At 43.5% G+C, this 14,826-nt stretch overlaps 1 protein-coding gene across 1 annotated transcript in view; it reads right to left on the bottom strand.

The window, feature by feature from the left end:
* Positions 1-14,826, bottom strand: part of LOC143298003 (ras-related and estrogen-regulated growth inhibitor-like) — a 138,647-nt gene that overhangs the window by 10,083 nt on the left and 113,738 nt on the right. The gene's annotated exons all lie outside the window — the stretch shown is intronic.

The following is a 14,826-nucleotide window of genomic DNA, read 5'->3' as shown; positions in this document are numbered from 1 at the left end:
AACTTTAGATACACATTTGACGCCATGCTTATTTGATGACGTAAAGACTCCCCCCCTCCCTGTATGTTATGATGTAATTTTTCTATGATTACGTTATGATGTTCAGGACGAGTTTAACCAAAAAATGTTGGAAGTGAGAGGTCAAGGTCACAACAGCCGTGCGGATAAACATGTCCTGTTGGTTTGCGATACCCCCCTTTCCCCCCCCATATTCCTCACTTCTTTGGTTGGATTAAGTAGGTATCGCATGAGAGCCTTGGGGGGGTCTGTCTTGTTAACAACCTGCACTGACCTCTGAACTGCTTACCCAACCTATGCTGACCTTATAACTCTTATATCGTATCGCATGTTTGTATTGTGTTGTATTGCACTGTATTTGCATTGTATATGTATTGTATTGTACTGTACTGTACTGTACTGTACTGCACTGTATTGTACTGTACTGTATTGTATTGTTTTGCTTCGCTTTTTGCCACAACAGATTTCTACACGTGAAAAGTTCGAGCTCTTCCCTACGAATGAGAGTATGTCGCCACAAGGCAACGAGACCCGTTATTCTGTCTGCAAGTATGTTCGCTTCACTATCAAAACGGGTTTTCCTACGTGTACAGTTTTGTCACGGATAGTACTATTGTTCCCGTGTCTTCTTCTTTGTTTTCGTGGCCTAAGTGCCTGTTGCATATAGTACCTCGGTATATTGTCTCATCAGGAAGACTAGCACCCAGACCGCCATTCAAGTTCCGTATATGGAGCGCGAAATTGTGGATGCTGGCTTCCTACTTGGGCACATTACCACTAGACAACCCTCAGCACATAACATGCCATTTTTTGTAGTTATTTCTAGTATAACCGGACCATCAGTAAATCGGAGTTAAGCACGGATTTTTTTTTTTTTTTTTTTTTTTTTTTTTTTTTATATAAAGAAACACTTTTTCATGGGCCACCACATGCTTTCTTTATAATTCACATCCGTAATATAGCAACGCCGTTAACGTCCGGTTTTAATGACAGCCACGAGACATCAATGCCTGGGCGTGCGCTTTGCTCGGGTTCTCGGGTACGGTGCTTGGGGTCCACTATGGAGGTTTCGCTCTCTCTCTCTGTTTGTGTGTGTGTGGGGGTGTGTGTGTTTCCTCTGCCACAGTCAGTCTGTCTGTTTGTCTTTCTCTCTCTCTTTGTGTTGTTCCCCACCCCTTCCCACCAAAGATTTTCGCGTGCAGAAGACCTGATCAATAGGCCAGGGTTCTCTGTGTGTGTGTGTGTGTGTGTGTGTGTGTGTGTTCTCTGCCACAGTCCGTCGGTCTGTTTGTCTCTCTCTCTCTGTGTTGTTCCCCACCCCTTCCCACCAAAGATTTTCGCATGCAGAAGAAAAGACCTGATCAATAGGCCAGGGTTCTCTCTCTCTCTGTGTGTGTGTGTGTGTGTGTGTGTGTGTGTGTGTGTGTGTGTGTGTGTTTTCTCTCTCTATCTTTGATACAAGGGTTCATTGGTTAGGGTGCAGCGGTGGAAGTTCTGCAGTCTGTCTTGGGCAGTAATGTACATTCCGTGGCCATGATTTCTTGCGCGGCTCGTCAGTTGGAATCCTGCCCTAAACATGCTTTTGGGATAAATTCTGTTCGTTTTCCTTTCTCTCTGTTTTCGTTTTCAACACGACTGGGAGAGAGAGAGAAAAAAAAGAGACAGACAGACAGACAGACAGACAGAGACAGAGGCAGAAAGAGACAGAGAGAGAGGGGGGGTTGAGAGAGTTATTGAGAGACAGAGAGAGAGTGAGAGAGAAAGAGAGAGGACAATTTTTTTAACAGTAGAGAGAGAGAGACGGACAGAGAGACAGAGAGAGAGAGAAAGAAAGAGAGACAGACAGACAGACAGAGACAGAGACAGAGAGAGACATACGGAGACACAGACATAGCTCTCCACACTACCACTGCCTCCCTTCCCCTCTGCCTCACACACCTCATCCCCTCCTCCCTCATCCTGTGGTGGTGTTGTTGTTTTTTTGTTTGTTTTTCTTTTTTTGCTGTGCCATCTCAGTGTCACGCCCACTTTCAATGGAATTACCTTCCCACCACACGCCTCATCCCGTCTCTATCATACATAAACAAACACCAAACTTCTTCTCTCTTTTTTCTCTCTCCAAAACCACGACGGCAGTCCAACACCCGTCAGCAATTTTTCACCTGCGGTACCAAACTATATTAAAAAAAATAAAAATAAAAATAAAATAAACAAACAAACAAAAAACGCACAAAAAACCCCACCAGTTTTCAACCCACAAGCATGAATTAAAAAAAAAGAAAAAAGAAAGAAAAAAACACACACAAAAAACAACTAAAAACTATAAAGTTTTCAACCCACAAGCAGCAAGAATGAAAAAAAAAAAAAAAAAAAAAAATCCCATTTCCGATAATTATGTATATGGGGGCGCTCCCGGTGAGAAGACGCTAATCCGGACGCCGCTGACGTTAACACTTTCGCTTCAATGCGAACCACGTGACGAGGTTGTCACGTCGCTCAATGAGGTATGGGTTTGTGTGTTGGGCTCTGTGGGGAGCTCCCCTTTCAGATTGTCTGTGTTCGTTAAACATGATTATGTTTTACAGCCACTTTTTCCTGGGTGTAGACATACATAGAAGTTATTGCTGTTCATTACTGCTAGGCAGTTTTAGTGGTCCCCCGTTTTAGGGAGGGAGGGGGGATGTTTTTAAGCCTGGTGTGAATTTATATATTATGTATGGGCTTTGTGGTGTGTGTGTGTGTGTGTGTGTGTGTGTGTGTGTGTGTGTGTGTCTTCTTCTTCAGTTTAACGTCTTCCACTTCAAGTGATATTAGTGTGTGTGTGTGTGTGTGTGTGTGTGTGTGTGTGTGTGTGTGTGTGTGTGTGTGTGTCCAGGAGAGAAGATGGGAGTGTCTTTCGGAAGTTACATTCTCATTTCCTCGTTAACAGCCAATGCTGGTCTTGAAATAGAAATTCATTCTCTCTCTCTCTCTCTCTCTCTCTCTCTCTCCTTCTCTCTCTGTGTCTCTGTGCACTTCTTCCTCCCCTCTGTTTTCTACCCTTTCCTCTCTTGCTTCCACCATTTTCAAGGGGTGTGGGGGAGGTGCCATTTTTCGTGTCACTCTCAATGGAATTATCCCCACACCACTCATTCCGTCTCCTCTATGTATGTATGATAGTCGTGTCTGACTATGACCATCAGAACAGCAGAGGAGGCAAATGCTGTCCCGAATACCTGGGCTAGAGTTTGATTGTTATGGAGAGTGTCTTGCCCAAGTTACACCACCACTGTACACATAACCACCAAACATGATTTTTCTCTCAAACTACAGAGCCGGCAGTCCACAGCCGTAATTACACAATTTCTCACCTGGGTAACAAACTGAAAGCCATATGTTTTCAGCCCAGAAGCATAAAATTCTCCATCCTGTTTCTTATCTGTTTGGGGCACTCCAAACTGGGCGCCGCTTTTTACGTTTCAGTGCAAAGCACTTGACGATGTTTGTCATCCGCTCAATGAGGGATGATCTTGTGTGTCGGTTACGTTCTGTTGGAGTGTGTGGAGAGTTCCGCTTTAAAGTCGTCCGTTTTCATCAAACACTTCATTATATTTCAAAGCAACTGTTCATGGCTGTTCTCTATTGCAATGCAGCTTTAGTGATCCCTGTTCTTTTTATTAAATGCATATTTATTTCATACCTGCTGTAAACCAGTATGTGGTCAAAGTGTGTGCGAGTGCGTTTGAAAGTAATTGCACCCACAAACCTGCCAATAGCTTTGTTGTCCTGAGAAAATGCTATCGTTAATCGTCCACCACACTAAGCGCGAACACTCACTGACAAACATTTATGGGATGATAAATCAAGGTTCGCACACGCATAATAAATTGTGTATGAAATAAACGCAATGCCTGAAGTGTGACTGTTCTGTGTGTACACTTGGAATTTTAAGGACACATTCCTTTGATTTCTGGTTGCCGTAAATGTAGAATACTTGGACAAGTTTTGTTGTTGTTTTAATTCTTAAACTAAAAGTAACTGTACGATTGTCAATCATTTTTTTAACCGTTTTTGTTTTGGTGTCGGAAATATGCATTCCGGTCCATAACTCTAATCATTTCCAAACGCTTGTGACCGCGCTCCACGGAAATACATTCGGAAAGTATGTGATGGTTTAACATTGTTGGGAAGCTTGCGGTGATGGATTTTCTTAAAAAAAAGACAGAGAGAGAGAGAGAGAGAGAGAGAGAGAGAGAGTGTGTGTGTGTGTGTGTGTGTGTGTGTGTGTGTGTGTGTGTGTGTGTGTGTGTGTGTTCCGCACTCTGAGTTACGTTTGAAATATATATATATATATAAACCATGAAAGTCTGGATACTTGAAAGTTTCAGACGGCAATAATCGTGAGTCTTTTTTAAAATAGTTTTCTTTATGTTTATTTGTTTGTTTTTTTTTGAGAGGGGGAAGAGGGGGTGGGCCGTCCGTCCCAGAACCTACCTGCCATTTTAGCGACTCACGTGTTTTGCAAGTCTGCATTATTGTGCAATACCTTTGCTACATTTGGCGCCATCTGATAATGCTAGCTGTTATTTCGCGCGCGCGTATGTGTGTGTGTGTGTGTGTGTGTGTGTGTGGTGTGTGAGTGTGTGCCTCTGTATGTATATGTTTATACACGTGTATGTGTATGTGTATCTCTCTCTCTCTCTCATGGACTTTGAAGCTGCAAACAGTAAAGCACCAAAGTCTCTGCCTGCCTGCCTGCCTGCCTGCCTCCCTCTCTCTCTCTCTCTCTCTCATGTTATTGTCTATCTCCTCCCGTTTTCAATCTCACCTTTTCCCTCATCGTCCGCCTTCAGTCTCGCAGTCTCTTCCCCTCTTCTTTCGCCCTTATCATCAGAAGTGCATGATTATATTTTTGGTTCTGTTTTGCTTTCTAATTATTCATTGAGTGTCCTTTTCCTATTCAATTGAGGTATATATATATATACATATATGCATTTATTTATTATTATTATTTGCATTTACGCCTAATCTTGAAAATGAGTCCTAGGCGTTTACAAACAGAACACATATGTAAATATCATAAAGGAAGAAACTGACCACAAGATACCAAACATTATAAAAAAATTATTCACCCCCCCCCAAACACACACAAACACACACAAAATACACACAAGCACACGCACAAGTCACAGCACACAATCAAAAATACAACCAACATTTTTTTATAGACATGATTTCCATTTTCGCTTCTTTTTTTCTGTTTTTAATACACATAATCATATTTGGTCTACACTGTTCTTTTGAAATGATAACTTGATTAGTTTCTCAAACCTTTAAGTTAGGATAACTGTTTTCGATTATTTCATCAAGTGGGATGATTGTTTTCGATTATTTCATCAAGTTGTGTTTTTCTTTCTTTCATTCATTCTTCCCTTCTTTTTTTCTTTTTCCATCTCTTCCTCCTCCTTCATTTTTTCTTGTGCTTCTACTTGGTTTGTTTGGTTTTAATGGTTCATTATCATTATCATAATCATCATTATTATCATTATTTGGCATGAGGTCATTGGTAAACGAAGCTTGTAGCTTAAACACTAACAAACAAACAAAAATTGAGTTCTAGTTTGAGCTCTCTCTCTCCTTTCCATTTTCCCATTTTGTTGTTTCTGCCTCCTTGTCAGAATGGTTAAGACGTTTAAATGCCAATACTGTGTCCGTGGGGGGGGGGGGGTCTGGGATCCAATCCCGGTTTCGCCCTCTTTCCTAAGTTTGACTAGAAAAATGACACTGATCGTCAAGTCATTCCGGTGAGACGATAAACAGAAGACCGTGTGCAGCATGCACTTGGCGCTCTGAAAAAGAACCTTTGGGTAAAGTGCCTATTTGTCGTCCAGGGAAATACTGTAGACGAAATCCCTTTTGTTAGGTACGTAATGTACATTTGGGCCAACAGCAAAGTGAGAGCTGTATTATCTATGGTTTCTCCAGTCAATGGGAAACCATTTACAGCTTAGTCTTTTATGAAGGACTATGACTCTCAAACTAGGAGGCAAAATTGCACTGGCTCTTAGTGCTGCAGCCTTGTGGGCTAGTTGGCCTTTGGGAACCATCCCAACGCCGACAGTTCTAAAACCCTCTTGGCCGAGAGAGTGGGGATGTACTTGGGCAAGACACTCTCCACTATAATCAAATTCTAGCCCAAATAGTCGGAACAGCAGTTGCCTCCTCTGCTGTTCTGATGGTCATAATCGGACACGACTATCATATAATTATATATATATATATATATATATATATATATATATATATATATATAAACACACACATTCATACATGCATGCACTCAGGGCCTTACTTGCGCGTTGGCTTTTGCAGCTGTGTCGGGCATCTGCTTAACAGATGTGGTGTAGCGTATATGGATTTGTCCGGGCGCAGTGACGGCTCCTTAAGGAACTGAAACTGAAACTGAGTGGCGGGTGTGTGCTTGTCTGTAAATTAGAACGGCTAAATGCAACAGGAAATTGTGTTATTTCGATACCTCTGAAATGCTTCTCTACACGGCCCCTTCATGACGGGCCATGGCCTGTATTGAGTGAAGCCCCTCTCTCTGTGTCTCTGTCTCTCTCTCTCCCTCCCTCCCTCCTCCCTCTCTGTCTCCCTCTCCCTCCCTCTCCCTCCCTCCCTCCTCCCATATTTCCGGCGCAAGTTCCCACTCAAAAAATTCAAGGAGCCTAATACATTTAATTTGTCGAGCAAACGAACACAGATCCACTCCTTCGTTTCTTATGGCTTTTTGAGAGGCTCTCTGCTGTGTGCTTCTTCAATTTTCTCCGTTTCTTGCCATCTTCATGTGGATCTTTTTTTTCTTTCTTTCTTTTTTTTTTTCACTCGTTCACATAAATGCTGCTTGAAAGCTGGCGGAGAAAGCTATGTTTCCACTATAATGTTTTAATGTGAAATTTGGACTGCTCTTCTAGGAAAAGCGTCGCCACAATGCAGCGCCACTCACCCCCCCCCCCCCCCCCCCCCCCCCTCTTTCTGTCTGCCAGTGTATTTGTTTTACTCTCGAAGAGGAATTTTTTTTTTTCAAATACAAAATTCTGCCAGGGACAAAACCCTTTGGTTTTCGTGGGTTCTTTTATGTGCGCTATGTGCATGCTGCACAGGTGACCTCGGTTTAACGTCTCGTTCCGAAGGATTAGCACCCAGACCAACACTCAAGGTGTAATTGAGGAGAGGGAGGGCGGAAGGGGGGGGGGGTTAAAATACCGGTCCGAACATGGGACTCGAACCTGTGGTCTCTCGCTTCCTTGTCTTTTTTTTTTATGGGACTCGGTTACATGCAGGCCTTTTTTTTCATTTTCTTTTCTCTCTTTTTTTTTCTTCCTTTTTTTTCAGTACTTTGCATGCCTTCTTCATTGACAAAAAAAATTCTTTGTTCCCACTTTTTTTCTGTCTTTTTTTTTTTTTTTTTTACTCCACATATCAATTTTCGGATTAGTGCACAGTTTTCTATTTCCTCGGTACTGTTTCAAGTGTGCACAAAGTAGCAATGCGGGCCTGCTAAGTGTTCACTGGTCTGTGTCTGACTATTCTGGTTTCGTGGACAATTTCGGGGAGTACTTTATTGGTATGGAATACACGTATAGAGATTAGACGTCTCCCAGACATCTCGCTTCCTAGTAGAGCACAGTACTGCTTGGCCGCCACACCTTCGTCACTCCGTTGATTCATATTGCCGTCGTCATCAGACGGTGGTGTTCACGTTGCCTCTCGCGAGATTGAACGTTGCCCTTGCCTCTTGGTTTGAATCACTATAATAATATCAGTTGTGTTCTAGCGGGTTTAAACAGAAATTGTGTGTGGTTTCTCCAGGAAAAAAGCTGTGGATAATGTCAGCACCGACTCTTCTTCGGGACACTTGTTCATGAAAAAAAAAAGAGGACAATTCCGGAGTGTTAAAACGTGCGACACGTGTTTTAAACATCTCTCTCTCTCTCTCTCTCTCTCTCTTTATTTATCTATCTATATTCTACCTTTCAACGCTTTTCCCACATACGAATATATATCCTTGCATATACGCAAGTGTACAAACACACACAGACAGACAGACAGACAGACAGAGAGAAAGAGTCAGAGACAGACAGACAGACATACAGAGACAGAGAGAAAGAGCAGAGGCAGAGAGACAGACAGACAGAGAAATAGAGAAGAATGACGGAGACAGATACAGGGAGAGGGGAGAAACAGAGGCAAAAAGAGAAAGAGAAAGGCGGAGACAGAGATGGAGATGGTGATGATATCAACATTAATTCATATTCATCAGCAAATGAAAACTAAAGCCTAGCTCACATAAAATAACAAGAAAAGTAACACAAAAAAGAAAATAAGACGGAGAAGAACGTCAAAATGATTACGATGACGATGAGAAAGAGGAAGAAGAAGAAGGAAAACGATGAGGAAGGAGGAGGAAGAGGAGAAAAAGACGACAGTTCGTAGACAGGTTCTAAAACCGCGTGTGCCAAGAAAAGAGGGGATATCATAATTAAAGACAAACACAGACGTCACAGGAACATGACGACTTTTCAGTGTCATTAACAAGACAAACAACGTTAGATTTCTGCGGTTTTTACCTTCACTTTCTTTAGCAAGGAAAAGAGAGGTGGGGGGGGGGGGGGGGGGGAGGAAGGGGGGGGGGGAGATAGGTTGTAGGTTTGTGTGTAAGGGAGAGGGAGGAAGAAACGAAGACAGAGATACTTCTCAGTGCATGAGTCACATCTGGCAGTGTCGGTGTTAAAAAACCCAAAAACAAACAAAAAAAAACCAACGATAAAATAAACGAAAAAAACCAAACAAACAAAAAAAAAACGAGAAAATAAACGAATTTACTATCGAAAACGTGCACGCGCCTCCTCACTCCCTTTCTCACAAAGAATCTAAATGGTCCCTAGTTGCTGTCTGTGTTTGGTTCAATTCCTCCTCGGCCGATCCCCACGAACATCCCCACTCCCATTTAAAAAAAAAAAAAAAAAAAAAAAAAAAAAAAAACTCATATTTTCAATGACGCATTTAATTTTAGTACACTATCACTTTGTTTATATTATATATATATATATATATATATATATATATATATATATATATATATTTATCTATATGATAATAAAAGAAAAAAAATGCATTTCTATTTGTATTTCTTTTTATCACAACAGATTTCTCTGTGTGGAAATTCGGGCTGCTCTCCCCAGGGAGAGCGCGTCACTACGCTGCAGCGCCACCCATTTTTTTGTATTTTTTTCCTGCGTGCAGTTTTTTTTGTTTTGTTTTTTTTTCTATCCAAGCGGATTTTTCTACATTTTTGCCAGGAACAACCCTTTTGTTGCCGTGGGTTCTTTTACGTGCGCTAAGTGCATGCTGCACACGGGGCCTCGGTTTATCGTCTCATCCGAATGACTAGCGTCCAGACTAGACCACCACTCAAGGTCTAGTGGAGGGGGAGAAAATATCGACGGTTGAGCCGTGATTCGAACCAGCGCGCTCAGATTCTCTCGCTTCCTTGGCGGACGCGTTACCTCTAGGCCATCACTCCACATCAATTTAATGCGTGTGTGCGTGTGCGTGTGTGTGTGTGTGTGTGTGTGTGTCCGTGAGCTCGCGGGCGAAAGTGCGTGCGTATTTTATTTACTGAGCGACAGCTGAAGGAAGGTGCTTAGCAGCCCTGGCGACAGGGGGTGTGTGCCTTGGTCATATTTATGCCGGCAAACGGGAGAATAAATCAGTTCTGTTTTCGGGTAGAAAAAAAAAAGAAAAGAAAAGAAAAGAGCGAAGAAAGGAAAAACCGGGTCCTCATCCAACTCGGGTATTCTTCTCGCGTCTGTGGTGTGAAAAATGAGCGAGGAAGGAAGCAAGGATTTACTGGCACACACACACACACACACACACACACACACACACACACACACGCAATCACACACACAAACGCACACACATGCACACACACACACACGCACGCACGCACGCGCGCGCACACACACACACACACGTGCGCGCGCGCGCGCACACAAGCAACAACAGCCAGCACTCCATCATAAACGTATGATAGTATTCATATGAGGAAGTGGCGGAGGGAGAAAGAAGCCCAGAAGGAGTCCAACATACAAAGAAAGGAAGGCGACAAAAGAGAAGACTCTCCCAAGAAACTTCTAAGCCCATCATCAGCCCCACCCAGGATCTTCACCACAAACTTCTAATAAGTCCATCATCAGCTCCACCCAGGATCTTCACCACAAACTTCTAATAAGCCCATCATCAGCTCCACCCAGGATCTTCACCACAAACTTCTAATAAGCCCATCATCAGCCCCACCCAGGATCTTCACCACAAACTTCTAATAAGTCCATCATCAGCCCCACCCAGGATCTTCACCACAAACTTCTAATAAGTCCATCATCAGCTCAACCCAGGATCTTCACCACAAACTTCTAATAAGTCCATCATCAGCCCCACCCAGGATCTTCACCACAAACTTCTAATAAGCCCATCATCAGCTCCACCCAGGATCTTCACCACAAAACTTCTAATAAGCCCATCATCAGCTCCACCCAGGATCTTCACCACAAACTTCTAATAAGCCCATCATCAGCTCCACCCAGGATCTTCACCACAAACTTCTAATAAGCCCATCATCAGCCCCACCCAGGATCTTCACCACAAACTTCTAATAAGCCCATCATCAGCCCCACCCAGGATCTTCACCACAAACTTCTAATAAGCCCATCATCAGCCCCGCCCAGGATCTTCACCACAAAGTCCGCATAATCTGCAAGTTTCACAACACAGGGCTCAATTATTATGAAGCTTTAACTCTTTCCCTCCTAACAGCTGTTCGCTCGCTTTCCGCAAGAAACCTGGCGGTGTCGTGAGCTTGGCCTCTGGACAGAACGAAGGAAAATCCGCTCCAAGGGCATGAGCCAAGGGGTATTACTCTGGCACAGCTGTGTGGAAATGAAAGGACTGGTATGAGATTTGACTGCCCGAGTGCAGACGTTGTGCAGATTGTTTTCCTCGCTTGTTTTTCGCCTTCTTTTCTTTTACTTCGCTTCTTCGTTTTCTTTTTCTTTTTTTTCTTTCTTTCTTTGTCTTCCTATTTTCGTTTTATTCCTCTGTGTTTGTTTTCGTTCTTTCTTTGCTTCTTTGTGCATTTTTGTTGGCTTTTGTTGTTGTTCTTGTTGTCTGGTTTTTCTTTTCTCTTTCTTTCCCTTCTTTTTCTTTTCCTTTTTTTTTTTCTTCTATTTTTGGTTAACTGACTGACTGACTAAGGAGTGGGTGGTGGGTGTGAATTTAAAAATCTCTCGTTAATGCTCATGTCAGTCATTTTGTTCTTCCAACGGGAAGGTTAACAACATGCACAGCACTGTGTAATGCTCATCGGGATTGCTCCTGGCTGCTCACATTCTCGCTCAAGCAAAGAACGACTCCCCTCAAGTCTGGCAGAGACCTCTCTTGTGCTGAGGGAATGTCTCTCAAAAACCTAACACACTCTCCCACTCCTGACCACCAGCCCACCCCAAATGCAAATCACTTCAAGTTACAAAGACTTCTTCCACTTTTTTTTACATTAAAAACAAAGACATCATGGCTTGGATTTATATCATTCACCCGAAAAGAATATCATCAGACAAAATCTAATGAGCCCTTTGGACTGTGGTGCAGTGTCCAGGTTTTAATCTAGGAGTTTGCCATCAAGAGTCCACACACACACACACACACACACACATATATATATATATATATATATATATATATATATATATATATATATATCGGGAGATGAGCGAGAGAAGGAGCAGTTTCAGAAAGAAGAAACAGACAGATTAAAAACAGCTCCTCAATCCCTGTGTGCCAAAAAATGAAGGAATTAATCAAAGACAAACACGGAAGCCAGAGGAACATGATGACTTTTGGGTGTCAGTGACAACACAAACAACGTTAGATTACTGCGGGTTTTACTGCATCTTCCATTTAAGAGAGAGAGGGTGGAGGGAGAGAGAAAGGGAGAGAGAGAGAGAGAGTCATTTGCGAACACACAGGGTCACACACACGCGCGCGCGCGCGCGCACACATACACACACACACATATGAAAGACGTGACTCATGCATTGCACCTCCTAGCGTCCCCGCCCCGCCTCTTTTTTTTCTTTTTTTTTGTCGCGAACTCAAGTATTACGATGGTGTACAGGTGTATGTTCATGTATTTGAGTGTGTCTGAAAATCATGTTTGTTTGTATTTCTACAAACTGTTATTAGTTTAGTGAATATTTTGATTTCATTTTCTCTTTGCCCTGAGGGCTGGATGTTTTGAAGCAAGCATGCTTATTCCACTTCCCTCTTTAAAAAAAAAAAAAAAAAAGTTCGTTCGTTCGTTCTCTTTGGCTGTCGCTGTCAGCCTGTCTCTCTCCGTCTGTCTGTCTGTCTTGTTTCTGTTTTTCTCGCTGTCTTTGTCTCTTTCTCTTTCTGTCTCTGCCTTTCTCGCTGTCTCTGTCTGCGTCATTACCTTTTTTTTCTTCTTCTTTTTTTAATATATAAATCTCACCTTCTGTCTCACTAACAATCCCTCTCTTTCTCTCTTCCTCTTTCATTCTTTGTTCCCCTCTATCTACAACTCTCTCTCTCTCTCTCTCTTTCTCTCCTCTCTCTCTCTCTCTCTCTCTGTGTCTCACTTTGTATGCTTCTCTCTCTCTCGCCCCTCCCACCTCTCTCTGTTCACAAATGACTCTGTGTGTCTGTGTGTGTGTACATGCATGTGTGTTCACGTGCATGTGTGTGTGTGTGTGTGTGTGTACGCGCGTATCTGTTTGTGTGTATATGCGCGTGTACGTATGCACATGCGTGTGTTTGCCTTTGTAACGTTTGTACGAGCAAACCAGAGAATAAAAAGAAAAACGAAAGAAAAAAGAGAACCAAAGAAACTGGCTTTTTTTTCCCCTTGTCCATGGTATGATCCAGAGGGAGGAAGCTAGGATTAATTTTATTGGCACGCAGCAGCTGTCGTCAATTTCACATAAACATATGGTGGGAAGAGGAAGGAAGAGTGCGGGGGAGAAGTTTGGAAGGAGAGAAGGAGAAGGAAGAGGAAGACAATGAGAGAGACAGAGACAGATACATAGATACAGATACACACACACACACGCGCGCGCGCAAAGACAGACAGGTGGAGTGATGGCCTAGAGGTAACGCGTCCGCCTAGGAAGCGAGAGAATCTGAGCGCGCTGGTTCCAATCACGGCTCAGCCGCCGATATTTTCTCCCCCTACACTGGACCCTGAGTGGTGGTCTGGACGCTAGTCATTCGTATGAGACGATAAACAGAGGTCCCGTGTGCAGCATGCATTTAGCGCATGTAAAAGAACCCACGGCAACAAAAGGGTTGTTCCTGGCAAAATTCTGAAGAAAAATCCACTTCGATTGGAAAAACAAACAAAACTGCAAGCAGGAAAAAAACTTCTTTTTTTTTTTTTAAATGGGTGGCGTTGTAGTGTAGCGACGTGCTCTCCCTGGGGACAGCAGTCCGAATTTCACACAGAGAAATCTGTTGTGATAAAAAGAAATACAAATACAAAAATACAAATACAAATATATGAATAGACATATTATATAGACATACAGATATAACAAAGAGAGAGTGCCAAAGCCTGAAAGTGAAATGGGGCTAGGGGTGTGTGTGTGGGGGGGGGGGCGGGGGGGGCGTGATGAGGACAATGAAAGGGAAGGAGAGAGAGAGGGGGGGAGGGGGCAGTGGGGGAGAGAAGGAAAGAGACAGAGACAGAGACACGGGAAGTTAAATGGGGACAAACACAAAGAAACAGAGAGAGAGCACAACCAAAGAGTCTACAGAGCAAGAGAAAAAGGATTCACACAGAGATAAGACAGACAGTGACGGTTAAGCAGAAAGAGAAGACCACACCAGAATGACTCAAGGAAAAACGCCCAGTTTTCATACACCGTCTGCATCTTCTGCCGAGAAGTCCTCTCTATCCATTGATACATCATCTGCGATTTCAACAACATGACGGCCCGACAACGCTGAAGACGAAGGTTTAACCCTTTTCATCCCAACAGCTGTACACTCTTCTTCTTCGTGGGCTCAAACTCCCACGTTCACCCGTATGTACACGAGTGGGCCTTTACGTGTATGAACGTTTTTAACCCCCCCCCCCCCCCCCCCCCCCCCCCATGTAGGCAGCCATACTCCGTTTTCGGGGGTACCAACGGTACACTCACTTTTCAAAGACGGGCTGACAACGCTGAAGAAGAAGGTTTAACCCTATTCATCCCGTCCCGAGTCCGGCCTCCACCCTGCACTGGCTTGAACGTTAACTGAAGAAAATTCACACAGGGAGTTGGGGGTGGGAGGGGGGTGGAAGGGAGGGGGGGGGGGAGGGTGCATGAGCCAAGGACAATGGCACTGCCACAGCGGAAGTCCGAGGAAGGTTGGCTGGAATTTGGGTTTTGTACACCCAAGTTGCTCTCAGCACAGGTATACGATCCACCCACCCACCCACCCTTCCACCTCAAGATCTCGAGTGATGATCTGGCTGCTTGTTATTTCGGATGAGACGACAAACCGAAGTCCCGTGTACAGTGTGCACTTAGCGCACGTAAAAGAGCCTGCTGCAACAAAAGGGTTATTACTGGGCAAAATCCTGTGGAAAAATCAACTTTGACAGAAAAAATCAATTCACCTGCAGGCAGAAAGAAAAAAAAAACGAGAAAAAAGGGGTGTTGCTGCTCTGCGGCGAAGCATTCGTCCGAATTTTACACAGAGATAACTATT

Source organism: Babylonia areolata, chromosome 23 (genome assembly GCF_041734735.1).
Source record: "Babylonia areolata isolate BAREFJ2019XMU chromosome 23, ASM4173473v1, whole genome shotgun sequence".
NCBI lineage: Eukaryota > Metazoa > Mollusca > Gastropoda > Neogastropoda > Buccinidae > Babylonia > Babylonia areolata.
The sequence above is the reverse complement of the archived record's forward strand: the minus strand, read 5'-3'. Positions and strand labels throughout refer to the sequence as shown.